Source organism: Sander lucioperca, chromosome 13 (genome assembly GCF_008315115.2).
Source record: "Sander lucioperca isolate FBNREF2018 chromosome 13, SLUC_FBN_1.2, whole genome shotgun sequence".
Classification (NCBI taxonomy): domain Eukaryota; kingdom Metazoa; phylum Chordata; class Actinopteri; order Perciformes; family Percidae; genus Sander; species Sander lucioperca.
In genome coordinates this window covers 4,141,241-4,154,104 of record NC_050185.1, presented here as the reverse complement: position 1 = coordinate 4,154,104, position 12,864 = coordinate 4,141,241, and positions in this window count along the sequence as shown.

Sequence of the window (12,864 nt, the reverse complement as noted above, 5' to 3'; positions counted from 1 at the left end):
GATAAACGTGTCTATCTGGCACACATGGACATGTAGGTACGGATTACAAAAGACTGAACAGCTTTGTAAATAAGTATCATTACTTTACATATTGAGAAATATGTAAAATATAATCTGTCCAAGGTGAAAAGATGTGTGTGTGTGCTTAGTTCAGGTCTGGTATACTGCCTCTCCATATTGAAACGCTTGATGGTGTTTTAAGCCCCCAATGTTGACTTCAAGGCAGCTCTGCGACCGTCGACTTCAAGGCACCTAACCCTAACCTTAACCCATTACCTAACCATTGCCTAATCCTAGTGCCTTTCAGGCAGCGCTGCCTGGAAGATGGCGTTGGGGGCTTAAAACACCAAACATTTATTGAAACAGGAGGTTGGTCGGGCACCAGTGAGGAACTGTGACAGACTGTGTTAATTATGTGATCTCAATGAAATTGAAAATGGAAGTTCATTTTGCTTTGTATTGTCCATATTATCATGATTTAAGATTGTAATTATTTAACAAAGTTGAATTGAAAGAGATGAGGCAGGATATAGATCTGTGAGTTTGAACATAAAACATTTTTATTTGCAGACTTTTTAGATCAAGCATGGGCTAAAAGGAAGACTGCTTTTATTTTTTGTGTCCGTAGTTTTGTTTTGTGTATGAGGTGTTTGGTTCGAGTTGGACAATTTATGGGTTGCCCTGTTGTATTGTGGGTGTTGTGGTATGTTTTTATTTGTTCTTTGTTTTCTGCAAAGTGGAGTATGTTGTGCGTGTGAACATTGGACTGGAAGCTGTTGAATTAATTACTGTTGTATTGGTGTCATGTAATTCCTTGTGGGATGGGCCACTTAGTGGCATGACACGTAAATAAACATATCAATCATATTAATCATTTCATTCATCATTTGTGGCGCTAAAGTGTGAACGATGAGATGTGTGAAAAATGTCGATTGTAGCTACCGTATTGCTCTGTATGCACTGGCTCCAATCCAAAATGTGATTTGTTTTATTTATTTCGAGAATATATAGTTAGGGCTACTTCAAACATGGATACTGTACTATATTCATCATAATGTGGCTCTCCTGGAGAGTTCCACCTGCTGTGAGGGTGACAGTAGTGTGGTCTTACCTGAGCTGGTAGATGGGTCTGTGTCTCCTTCACTCTGTCATCTCTTGTCCCCATGCTGCTCTGACACGGGGCTTTACACATCTCTGTAGGATGATCAATCCACACGGGTCAGTCAATGCTTTATTTCCTCCTTATTCACATATTGCAAAATAATAACAAGACAGCAAAGTGGTACCAGATCCACCACCCGAGCATCGTTAAAAGGCAATTGTAGCATCCCTTTCTGTAGAACATAATTTGCCCAAAATGCCTTTTCAGTAAAAGGGACAAAATTAAAATATTATCTCTCTGCCAGAGCACTTGAAATGAATCCCAACATTAGCCACCTTCAAAAAAAAAAAAAAAAAAACCAAATTGTGGCGAATTCAGGAACAATATTGCTCTCATATTTAGTTTTTACACTGTGCTCTCTCTGTATACTTTCTTCCTTTTTCATTTCATTCCATTTTATTTCATCTCTCTTATTTTTAATAATAACACTATGATACATCAGATAACTGTTTAAGCTTGTCTATGTTTTTGTATCAGTCCCTATCTAAATAAACTTTAATAAATTGTCAAACATACAAATGTCATTAGCACTGATCCTAGATATGAGGTAAATAAAGCCATGCTAGTCTGACCGTTATTTTTTTTAATCTGGCTTCCTTCAGCTGTCATACACTCTGATTAAGCTCTGATATCGGATCTGATATATAATTTCCAACTTCAGTGCACCGTGGTTTCCTAGCACTTTGGTTTTGCTCAGGTAGACATATTTCTTTACCTTTCATTTGTTGAGATAAGTCCTTCTTGTCTCTTGATGACATACAGCAGGTATAATGAATGTCTGCAACAGACAAGGTGGAGGGGAAGGAGAAGCAGGTGTGACTGTACACAGAGAGGTTCAACATGTAATGTAAGATCAAGATGCAAGCCTGAAGTTACTCTGCATGAAGTCTGAAGAAAAGGCAACAAAAAATGATTTGAAATATGAACATCGGTGACTGTGATCATTTTGTACCAACCTAATGTTTCATTATCCAAGGGTGATGTTGGCACACATGACCTAAAATGACAAATATTTAAATTTCCTTATGGGATATAAGTTGATTCTGATAAGTGAAATACAAACAAGGCTAAAGAAAGTCTTACATTTTTTAAGAAATGTGCCCTCTTAAAAATGTACAAATATTACCGTACAAAATGAACAAAACTCACATACCTTCTGTTATTCTTCTTTACTTTTGCTACACTCTGTGGTCGGTCCTTGGGGGAACAAAGACATACACAACTTTAAGAAAAATCAGAAAGGAAAGAATAAAAAAAATAAAAAAAAAATAGGATGCATTAGCATTTAGCTATCTGATCTGGGCTTCGCACTAGCTGTGCCGTTTTTAGCCATGCTAGCTTAATGAATTGTCTGTCGGTCGGTTCAACACTTTGGTCAAGACTGAAATATCTCAGCAACCATTTGATGGATTGGCATCAAATTTGGCGCAGGTAACCAGGAAGCTGAGAAGATTCATCCTCAAGACTTTGGTGATCCCCTGACTTTTCTCTAGTGCCTCCAGCAGTTTTAAGATTTCACTTATGCTGAGAAATATTACCATCTATAAGATGAGAAGGTCACAAAATGTGGTCGACATTTACGAGTCCTGGTGAATCGAATCTAGTGATCCTCTGACTTTTCCTCCAGCGCCACCAGGGTTTTGAGTGAATTATCTCAACAATTGTTGGATCTTTGGAACTTCACATCTAGTGACATCATCAGGTCAAAACTAGGCGCACCGCTCGGATTTGCCGCTTTGCGCTGCGCTCAAAGTTCAAATTGTTTCAACTTTGACCTAGTTGCCGCTGACCTTTTCGAAAGCACAACTAATGAGATAACAGCTTTACTTACCTAGCAACGAGAAATAGCTTCCTTGCCACCCTCGGTAACGATTATTTGCGCTGCACTTTGCTCTCTGTGCTTTGCTCTGTGCCCTACCTAGCGGTGCGCAGAGAGCAAATCACTTATGTGTAGGCGTCTTAAGAGAGGTGCTCTAACAGTGAGCATCACCACAGTTACAGCTCTGTCTGGGTTCCAGAGGTTGACCCTTGGTTTTGTGCAGAGCAGGCTTTCATCCTGTATCACACAGACTTTCTATGTGTAGCCAGTTAGTGATCTGAGGATTGTCACACAAGTCTCCAATCTCAGCGGTTTCAGATTGGTTGAACGTTTAAAAAAAGTGCCCACTAAACACTCATCAGTGTTTGATCAAGTCTTGGTCTGAATGAACGTACAGTCTCGCTTTGCCAGTCTGGCTAGTCCACACAGCATTCTGGGATGGGAGAATAACGTGCTCTGGTTTATTGGCATTTCTTTCACGGTGCCTCTGCAAAATAGTCTCAGGAAGGAACTTGGTTTGGTGGAACTTTTGTACGTTCAAAGGTTGTTTTAGTTGTGCAACAGAAAACTCTGATAGGACAGATAGTCTAGCTAGCTGTCTGGATTTACCCTGCAGAGATCTGAGGAGCAGTTAACCATAGTCCTCAGAAATCCACCGCAGTTTAAAATGCCAACACAAAGAAAGCCCAAGGTAACGGACACCTGGCTGAAAAGAGTGAAATCCGGCGGAATTTCCCGGCAGAACGAGAGCAATCCCGGAAGTGTAACGTCGTATAGACTAAAATGAACATAAAATTCTTACAGAATGGATGGATGGATCTGAGCCTCCCCATTCAGTCTTACACCTGTGGAGAGAAGGGCTGCTCTGGTACTTGGGATGGACGTCCTGGACGAGTGTTTGGCTGTGGGGTGGTTCATATATGCTTTCTGTGGAGCCCTCCTGGAGAGAAAGAAAACAGTCTGCATGGTGACAGCAGCCTAGTTTAAATACTACAGTACACTGATTGGCTCTGTTCAAACTCCTAGACTAAATATATCCTAGTGTTGAGGCTCATCAAGGAGGAGTTGTCCTGAATCAATCATCAGCCCGACTACACAATACAAAATCCATGAAAAGCCTTCCAGTACTAGTTCTACACCGCATGGTGTAATTATTCTGCATGTACAGCTCGTCACTCAAACGCGTACAATCAATATTCATCACACGTCTCAGTGCGAGGGTAGTGCAGGTCAGCAGTCTGCCATGGACACATTGATCTGGTCAAAATGTCTGGCCATGTGAGAAGAAAATGCTGGATTATGTATTCTGTGAGAAGCACTGGGAGCAGTATGTTGAAATGGATTCAAACTGAGCTCCAAGTCCTTGGGAACGTAGGATGATCAAACACAGCGAAGATACAGATTTCATTTATAATAGCTCTACCTTGTTCACGTGGAGTGTCAAATTAAGTTTTAATGGCATGGAAAGAAAATGTACATTCTACCATAATACACACATTACAGCCATTACATTTAAGGCTCTTCTGATATTATATTATTGTGGACTAAATGTTTTAAAATGTGATAGTTTTTAGGTAAAAACTAACTGTAGAGAAGGCTTTGAGCAACATCTAGATCATATTGAAGGGCAATAAAATGTAGCCTAATACACTACACTAATATAATTAAACAACTAAAGTATGATATGTATTCAAACATTTTACAGAGTAAAATCCTTGCTATAAACTCTAACTCAGGCCAAACTCTGCTTCTGATTCAAACTAGAAATGTTATGACACCGATACTGGTATCTGAAAAGCCACGATACGCCTAAAATGCTGGTATCGGTATCTGAAAGTACTGGAGTTTACACACCGATCCGATACCACGTTATTTAGCCCCCAAGAATAATTACTTTAAAGTACTTTGTTTAAGTTCTTTTTCCGTTATGACTGACTGGCAAACTGGATCGTAAAATAAAGTTCTACGGTGTTCATTGTTGGTGTTTGTTCATGTTTCACAAAGAGTTTAACCTGAGCCAGGCCGTATAACAAAGATAGAAATCATATCACATCCATACAGGGAGAGTAGTATACAGCTGTATATATGACACAGTGGTAGTGGATCGGTACTCTGTAACGCAAGTTCAGGTATCAGAATTGGTATCTGGAAGCAAAAATGGTATCGGAGCATCTCTAATACAAACTGCTCGGTGTTTGGTCAACAGACACTATTAGTTTATGTGCAGAACAGGGTGGGACCGATGGGTAACAAGCCCAATTTTGTGTGTGTGTGTGTGTGTGTGTGTGTGTGTGTGTGTGTCCACATTTTGGGAAGTTTGCAGTTTTATAAATGTTAATATCCTTCCTCATATTAAATTACATATATTTATACAGTTTTTCAACCATAACTAATAAGACCAGATATGTAAATGTGTCATAGTTTTGATGGCATTTTGTAGTGTTTGTGTGTTGTGTGCTAACTTTAGGATCTTACCTGGGAGTAAAGCCCCAAAGCTGGCACTTAGTGGAAGAGGAGTGTGGTATTATGTAACAGCTACTGCTATAAATTGTTGCTAACAATCAAATATCAAAATCAAAAAACATATACAGCAGTGTTACAGCTGTAAATGGAATCCCTTCCAACAACACACCATTATCATGTTAACAAATTGCAACTACTGGTGTGATAATCCTGAAATCGTACTCAATTAGCATTGATTCTCTTCGTGTTAAATTTCATTATCACATTGTTGAGTTGTGTCACAATTAAGACCAATCAGATGCATATTTTACAGTTTTTCTCAATCGCTTTGGCACAATCGTCGAATGACTATTAAACTTTGTCAAACTATATGACTATTTATATGAACATTAGGTCAGTTGTTCACATGGCTATAGTCATTTGTCATTGCTTTGGCACAAAAAGCATTGAGAAAGCCTCAATCGCAGATCAAAACAGTTTGCATTAATTTGCTTTTGAATCATATTTTTCTCAAATGCAATTATACACATGTTCATTGTGTAAATCCCTACATGCAAAATAGAGCAACCAACAATCACAATAACCTGTCACATATATTAGATACATAATAGGTATGTGATTTTGTTGTAAATGTTTTCAGATGAATAAACTTCAATTTAACAATTTTCAGGTGAGGATATCACAGCAGTTTTTTTTGGGGGGGGGGTTGGGGCTGCGTTTTGCCAAAAGATTTTTCCCTTTTTGCATTGTAAAGGACGATATCAGGTGTGATATCGATAAAATGTTGTGGCCAGACAGAGAGGACAGATTGGATGACCCTTGAGGTCGATATATTTGCCGAATATTTTCTTTTTTTTTTTTTTTTACACATCTTGTACAACAGTTCCTGATCATGTTGCTGTTGTATATGTTTTTCTCTGTACAAGCTTCCTTGGTGTATGTGTGGTTGGCTGGTGTGTAAATACAATGAGAAAGTATAGTGTGTGCTGTAGCTGACATCAATACTATTCAGCTGCCAAATTATACAATGTTGGCTAACTGGACAATATGACAGAGTGGGCAATGATCACCATTTTAGAATACACTAGATGACATTTGACAAGATGTCTTTGCATTTTGACTGTCCAAGTCTAAGCCAGACATGTCCAAAGTCCAGGCAATCCTGGCCCGTGGCCAGATTTCATACGGCCCGCAGCCTCGGTTTGTAAAAGACTAGAGCAAGAGTCATATTTTGTAAGCTTAAATGTTTAAAAAAAACTTTGCATTACGCATAATAAATCATGTTTAAAATGAACATGAGGTTAAGATATTTATCAACTTCAAGTTTAAGGTATTCCATAAGGAATCTGTAGAATCTGTAGTCAGTCCAGTTATCTGACTACAGATGTAAAAGTAAGGCAGAATTTTTTTTTTTTTTTGTTGATTTTTTTAGATTTGTTCATGCCTGGGTTGATTTGGTTACATTGCCATTTAAAAAAAAATATTATTGTGACAATGAAAATAAAAATTGTTATAGGTCAGTGCATTTGTATGTAACTTTTCTGGTTAAAAAAAAAGAAGTCAGAAGGGACCATTGGCGTCCGGGCATCTTCACATTATCAAATCTGGCACTCTTTAAAAAAAAATGTGCACACCCCTGGTCTAAGCAATGATAAAGGAACCTTTTGTTTTGATGGCAATGATTTATTCATTGATGGATTTATTTACATTTGAAACAGGAGTTAATTATTTTGATCACTATGTGACCTTTTGCAAGTCACATAGTGATGTGCTGAATGTACCACGTGGTGTGAGGATTGAAAATTGAAAGTTTGTTTCAGTAAATGTGCCAAAGCGATTGAGGAAAAACTGTAATCCTTCCTAACATCTCATAAGAAATTCAGGAATTAGTACTGCACTACACTGACTATGTTTAGTAGGGCTGGGTTAAAGTAATCAATTCTCTGATTAAAATCCATCTTTGTCGGAGTGATCTAATATGGATTTATGAAATCCTGAAATTGATCTTTTAATACAGCCTTTATAACCCACCACAAACGTTCTGCGGGTCAATCCTTAATAACCTGGTGCATTATAAAAAGTATTTGAGGGTTGCTTTTTACTTGTACAATTTACAGCCTAAGTTCTCTGAGAATCTCTTTTATATCCAAGCTAAATTGGTATTGTAACTGAAATGTCCCTAAGCTAATTGATATCGAATTGGCCATACCCAGCCCTAATGATTGTCATGTCAGCAGGATTATTATACCATTATATAATTACTGTAATTACACTAATAAGAAGATATTACACATACAGTTGTAAGTAGGCAGAAAAAAACCAAGCACAGCAAAGGAAGAGTACCATCTAAGGGATCTAATGAATCTTACAAAGAGGGAAAGTTGTTTGCAGTTTTGTCTCGTTCCCCAGAGAGACCATTTCAGATCCTTGTCAACACTAATAACATCAGCAGTCGCTCCCACAGCAGCACGCTGAGTTTCCTCTGGCGACAGAGACTAAACAAGTGCTCCGGATACACACAACCCTAAAAACAAAATGTACAGCAATTGTGAAAGATCTTACCAGTGTGAAGCAGAACAGGTTCATGTTTGCAGGTCCGTGCCAAAGACAATGCAGCGCACTGTGAGCCTCTGAGATGTGTAAACACACTTTCACAGACACACACACACACACACACACACACACACACACACACACACACACACACACACACACACACACCACCCTCCCGCTCAAACACACACACACACAGACACACACACAGACACATACACACTGAACCCTAACACACCTCCTGTGATGCAAAAGCTCATGCAGCCCCCGTGCTGTCCACGGCCCAATGGCCTAATCCTAGTTTCAAATCCCTGACATAATCCAATAGATGCAGTGAGCCATCGCTGTCCAACAGGGGCCTCAGGAAGAGCCAGGCCACCCGTGACAACAAGACAATAAACAAACACAGGCTGGCTTTGTTTGGCATGTGTCTGAAATGATTATGTTAATGACCTGATGGAGATTAAGTAATCACTAAGTGAGGTTAAAGTTCTGGGGACTGAGAACAAAACAAATATCCTTTAAGGTTTTGGTCACATGTTATGAAATGTGTTTGGTACGTGTCTGACGGGACACAATGAAGCCAAGGTCTGCATAATACAGTTTGTACTACAGGAATACTTTTAATCCTACGTTTTCCATTGATCCTAAATGTATGTAAGGATTTTACAGTTAGAGTAAATGCATTGCATTATGATGAATAAACTGGAAAATGTCTTCATAGATAGATAGATAGATAGATTATTTTAAGTTGACGATGCGATTTTCTCACGATTTCTTTAACAGAATGAGCTGCAGACAAATGCCTGGAAATTATTGCTTTATATAAACTGTGTAAAACGTTGTATTTTATCTTAAATAACAATTAAAAAATAATAATAATTATTGGATTTTTAAAACAAATCCCACTTTAAAATAACTAAATAAATAGAAAAGAAGTGTCTTCCTATAAATAAGCTACAGTAAGAACACATAGTGACGTCTGAAGTCAAACCAGTGAAATCAAAAGTAGATTAGGCTGTTTAAAAAATTGCATTGTGATTCATTTTTTATCTAAAACCGGTTGTAATATTTACACATTTATATCAATTTTAAACCGACTCACGATGCATCGTTACATCCCTATTAGACAGACAGATAATATTAGTCTCGCTTTACCAGACCTTCCTCCACCGTGCTGGTCTAGCTAGTCCACACAGCATTCAGGGATGGGAGAAAAACGTGCTCTAGTTAATTGGCATTTCTTTAAACCAGTAAACGCGGAAGTGGAAGGTCATGGACATAGATTAGATAATATCTATCTCACAGTATTACAGCGATTGAGCCTTTTCAAACCGCGTGTGTTTCCAGAGGGAAGCTGCAGAAACATGAAGGTGTTCTTTTAGTAGTGGTACTTCAGGAAATGTCTGTGTTTCACTTAAAATCCCATAAAACTCTGAATGCAAACCTCTTATTACAGTCATTGCTTCTCAGTTCTTATTCTCTCCAGTCGGTGGTCCCAGTGAACAGGCTTCTAAAAATAACATTATTACAATTATTATCGATGTCAGGGTCAATGTTAATCTCTTCTTGAAAGCCCGTTCTCCCCCTCTGTTCGTTCACCCCTTCTCCCCCGGTCCTGTCTACACCTTCTCCTGCCCCGCTGTCTTTCTGTCTCTCATCCAGAGATAAAGATGACCTTTCATGTTGTTGTGATCAGAGCTCGGCTACAGAATTAGGTCAGAGAATGAGAACAATATGTCTCTGGTAATAAGAACCAAAGATGTTACTGAGATATTTTATCTTACTGTTAATTATCCAACAGTGCAACTTACATTTCAAACTGTGTTTACTGCAGCAAGGTGATTTAATTAGTTTTACATTTATCAATGCCAGTAAAAACTTACATTTCTATTGGCTATAGGTGATTAAAGGGGTACTCCAGCTATATAGCATTGCACTTTCATAAGGTTTAGAGACCCACAAGGGGCGCATTTAAATAATAATATAAAAAGGTCAAAACCGAAGCAACAGAGGATGAGATACCTGGACTTTTACTCCCTAATGTGTCAAAATTCACAAATGCCAGATACTACACGTCCCATAATGCAAACTAAAAGCATCTGATGATGATGATGATGACATTATTCAAATGTTTTCACAGGCTGAGTAATGCGCCGAACAATGAATGAAGATAACTTCATGTGTAAAAATACTGGAGTGCCCCTTTAAGGAAATTTGAAATGAAATTAGATTCATGATTCTTTTTGTAGAATTTTTTTTATTATTATTGTGAATTGCATATTAGTTTTTTTTTAATTATTATAAAAAACTTTAAATCATTTTTATTCTAATATTTTTACATCTAAGATAGCTACATCTAGCTAAGAAATTTGTTTATTGCAAGCTAGTAATGCAGTCTGATATGAATATATGACACCCAAATTCTTGGTGGAAACCTAATTAGTTTTATTTTCTTTCTTTTTTTGTCAAGCGTCAGTTCACTGAGCGTTTTTTCTCAGGAGCATCCTGTTTCACACTCCCTGTTGTACGCTTCCCAGTACAACCACAGTCTGATCTGCTGGCCACTGGGCAGTTGGGGATTAAGTAGTCTCGCTTTGCCAGACCTTCCTCCACCGTGGCGCTGCTGAGGAGGGTCTGGCTAGTCCACACAGCATTCTGGGATGGGAGAAAAATAGCCTCGGGAAGGAACTTGTTTTGGTGGAACATGTGTACGTTCAAAAGTAGTTTTAGTCATGCGAGAGAAAACTCCGATTGGACAGATAGTCTAGCTAGCTGTCTGGATTTACCCTGCAGAGATCTGAGGAGCAGTTAACCATAGTCCTCAGAAATCCACCAGAGTTTAGAACGCCAACACAAAGGAAGCCCAAGGGAACAGACATCCAGCCTAAATGAGTGAAATCCGGCGGAATTTCCATCGGCAACGGAGCAATCCTGGAAGTGGAACATCAAGTAGGCTAGTGATTAGGTGCCTTGCTCAAGAGCACCTGAGTGGTGGCAGTGGTTGTTTCTTTACATTACCTTTCATCGCAGGTCCATTGTAGCTCATCTGCCTTTAGTCACAATCCTCTAAGTCAAGGGTCTTCAACCTTTTCATAGTACAAGGACCCCTTAGCTGAAAGAGACAGAGCAGGGAGCCCCTACCACAGATATTGTATAAACATTTAGTTGCATATTAACATGGGCCAAGGATGAAAATGGATGGATGGATGATGGATATTTATATATTATCTATACATCATGTTTTAATGTTAAACATACATGTGGAAGGCACAGTGAACTTGTACGTGTGACTGGCTACCATAATGGCATACCTTATTTAGTAAGCGCATCATCAATGTTGTGTAAATTGAATGTTTTTTTTGTTTTTTTTGCACAAATAGGCTGATTCATCTTTGCTAATAATATGTTGGATTCATGTTAGTATATGTTTTCAGACATATTTAAATTTTTTGAAAAAGAAAAAACAACTTTCAAATAAATATCAAACAAGTTTGCGGCCCCCCTGTAGTAACTCTGAGGACCCCCTAGGGATCACGCACCCCCTGTTGAAGATCTCTGCTCTAAGTAGTTTATTAGTGCTCCAGCATATTACAACGCTTATGTATGGCTGCATATTTTCGCTTTTGGGCAGAAACCTTGTATCTCCATATTTTGTCTTTTTTCTTCTTCTCATAAATCAATGCTATTGGTTGCCCTTTGCGTCTGTCTGTGGGTTTTACCAATATTTAAACAGTGACGAGGCGGCGGACTTCGTCTGAGGTTAATAGCTCAATAAAACGTTTTTAAATCATTTTTTTCATTCCCGGAAAACAACTGTTTTGAACAAACAAGGTTTCCACCCGACAGTGACGATAATTAATATGTTATGGCTGCTGCTGCTGCAGAACATCTGTCCCAGTCAGAGGTACTGTGTGACAACACAGCTGGTGTGGAAATCCTGGTCTGTTGTGGCACATGCTGAGTTGTAAAATCCATGGTAACACTGCTAACATTGGAGGAAATGATTCAACAAAGCCAAAATAAAGAAGAGCAATGTTTGTGGACTTCCTCATTGAGATCAATGCAATTCAATAAAATATTAGTGATAGTGTCAAATCACTATAGGAGTTATCTCAGGACACTTTACGGACCGATTAGGTCTAGACCACACTATAATTTACAAAGACCCAACAATTTCCCACAAGCAAGCATTTGGTGCGACAGTGGCGAGGAAAAACTTCCTTTCAGGCAGAAACCTTGGACACACCCTGACTCTTGGCGGGCGGCTATCTGCCGCTGCTGGTTGGGACACAGAGACACTGATGCAATCACTGGGTACCTCTGCTCAAACGGTGTGTTAGAATTGAAGTGAACAGGAAACGCTGTCCTTGTGTTTGTGTACAAGTCAACAATACTTATTTTTTTCATTGCTTTGTTATAGCTGGGAGCATCAAAGGATACCTGCAATGGCAACACTCCTCCATTGGAAATGGTAAACCAGTTTCATCCAGGGGGGTAAGCGAGCATCCGAAAAGCGTACCTCCTATGGGGAGGTTCATAGGCTAACAAGCCATCACCTTCTGCTAGCATTCCATTGACTGCCATTCATTTTGGCGTCACTTTGACAGAGAATAACTTTACATCTGAAGCGTTTAAAGATTCTATTTTTTCCATTGTTTATTTCTAAAGAAACACGGCAATGTATAAAAGGCTCCATTACTTTGTATCTCACGTTATGGCTCCGTAGCAGACGTTTTTGTAAAAATAGGCTAACGATTGTGTCATAACCACGCGACTTACTGTTGCATAGTAGACAAATCGGGAGGGACGTGGAGGCATACAGTCAAAATGACAAAATAATTAATCAGAATACTTACCAAAAGTT